Source organism: Petromyzon marinus, unplaced genomic scaffold (assembly GCF_048934315.1).
Source record: "Petromyzon marinus isolate PM22_M1 ecotype Great Lakes invasive population unplaced genomic scaffold, UKy_Petmar_22M1.pri1.0 PM_G_Scaffold_372, whole genome shotgun sequence".
Classification (NCBI taxonomy): domain Eukaryota; kingdom Metazoa; phylum Chordata; class Hyperoartia; order Petromyzontiformes; family Petromyzontidae; genus Petromyzon; species Petromyzon marinus.
The window spans coordinates 27,501-30,000 of NW_027422953.1; positions in this window are offsets into that span (position 1 = coordinate 27,501).

The following is a 2,500-nucleotide window of genomic DNA, read 5'->3' on the forward strand; positions in this document are numbered from 1 at the left end:
GAGATCAGCCCAATGAGGGTGGTGTCGTCCGACAAACTTCAAGAGTTTGACGGACAGATGATTGGAGGCGCAGCTGTTGGTATACAGGGAGAAGAGCAGTGGGCAAAGGACGCAGCCCTGAGGAGTTCCCGTGCTGATGGACCTGGAGTCAGAGACTTCTGTTCCCGGCTTAACGCACTGCTTCCTGTCAGAGAGGAAGTCTGTGATCCACCTGCAGGTGGAGTAGGGCACGTTCAGCTGGAAGAGCTTGTCCTGAAGCAGGGCAGGGATGATGGTGTTGAAGGCAGAGCTGAAGTCCACAAACAGGATCCTGGCGTAGGATGCTGGGGCGTCCACATGCTGTAGGGTGAAGTGGAGGGCCATGTTAACTGCGTCGTCCACAGACCTGTTGGCTCTGTAGGCAAACTGAAGGGGGTCCAGGAGAGGGTCTGTGATGGCTTTGAGGTGTGCCAGGAGCAGGCGCTCAAAAGACTTCATTACCACAGATGTAAGGGCGACCGGTCTGTAATCATTTAGTCCTGTTGGCCTTAGCTTTTTGGGCACAGCGATGATGGTGGAGGACTTGAGACAGGCTGGTACATGGCATGTCTCCAGGGAGGTGTTAAAGATGTTGGTGAACACCGGAGACAGCTGGCCAGCGCAGTGCCTGAGGGTGGCTGGAGAGACAGAGTCCGGCCCGGCTGCTTTGCGTGGATTCTGCCTCTTGAAAAGCCCATTAACTTCTCCCTCCTGAAAGGAGAGAGTCGTTTCTGTAGTATGGGTGGGGGATGGGGCCTCTTGGGTGGGAAGGGGTGGTTCAGGACAGTCCAATTGTCTTTCAAATCTACGGTAGAACTCGTTCAGGTCGTTGGCTAGGCGGGAGTCGTTAGTGGTGTGGGGCGCTCTGGGTTTGTAGTTGGTGATGTGCCTGAGCCCTTTGGCAGACAGAAGCAGCGTCGTTAGTAGAGAACTGGTGTTTTAGTGTCTCTGAGTACAGTCGTTTAGCCTCTCTCACCGCTTTGCTAAACCTGTTCTTCGACTCCTTGAATCTGTCTCTATCCCCACTCCTAAACGCTTCCTCCTTCTCCAACCTCAACCTTTTGAGCTTTGCTGAGAACCAGGGCTTGTTGTTGTTAAAGTTCACCCTGGTACGTGTTGGGATACAGCAGTCCTCACAGAAGCTGATGTACACAGCCTCTGTGAGTTCATCCAGACTATTGGTAGCAGTCGTGAACATATCCCAGTCAGTACAGTCTAAGCACGCCCGCAAATCTTCCACAGCCTCACTGGTCCACTGTTTAGATGTCCTCACAGCAGGTTTACAGAGTTTTAGTTGCTGCCTGTATGCACGAATCAGGTGGACCAAGGGAGTTCTGTGCGAGCCGAACAGCCCCGTGACCCACAAGAGAAACATCCCCGCCAAATTCGAGCGTTTGACGGGGTCTATCCGTGAAAAAATATTCACGTTTTTGAGTGCACATGCATTTCTGCTGCAAATGCCTCTGGAAGTTTCATGCCGTTCGTATGCCAATTGTGGCAACACGAAAATGACCCGTTTTCCCATTCCGAGGGATTTCTGTGCGACCCTAACAGCCCCGTGAGCCACAAGAGACACATCCCCGCCAATTTCTAGCGTTTCACGGGGTCTATCCGTGAAAAATATAGACGTTTTTGAGTGCACATGCATTTCTGCTGCAGATGCCTCTGGAAGTTTCATGCCGTTCGTACGCAATGTGGCAACACGAAAATGACCCCTTTTCCCATTCCGAGGGATTTCTGTGCGACCCTAACTAACAGCGCCCGTGAGCCACAAGAGAGACATCCCCGCCAATTTATAGCGTTTCACGGGGTCTATCCGTGAAAAATATAGACGTTTTTGAGTGCACATGCATTCCTGCTGCAAATGCCTCTGGAAGTTTCATGCCGTTCCTATGCAATGTGGCCACACAAAAATGACCCGTTTTCCCATTCCGAGGCATTTCTGTGCGACCCTAACAGCCCCGTGAGCCACAAGAGAGACATCCCCGCCAACTTCTAGCGTTTGACGGGGTCTATGCGTGAAAAATATTAAAATTTTTGAGTGCACGTGCCTTTCTGCTGCAAATGCCTCTGGAAGTTTCATGGCGTTCCTATGCAATGTGGCAACACGAAAATGACCCCTTTTCCCATTCCGAGGGAGTTCTGTGCCACCCTAACAGCCCCGTGAGCCACAAGAGACACATCCCCGCCAATTTCTAGCGTTTCACGGGGTCTATCCGTGAAACATATAGAAGTTTTTGAGTGCACATGCATTCCTGCTGCAAATGCCTCTGGAAGTTTCATGCGGTTCGTACGCAATGTGGCAACACGAAAATGACCCGTTTTCCCATTCCCAGGGATTTCTGTGCGACCCGAACAGCCCCGTGAGCCACAAGAGACACATCCCCGCCAATTTCTAGCGTTTCACGGGGTCTATCCGTGAAAAATATCAATTTTTTTTTGACTGCACATGCATTTCTGCTGCAAATGCCTCTGGAAGTTG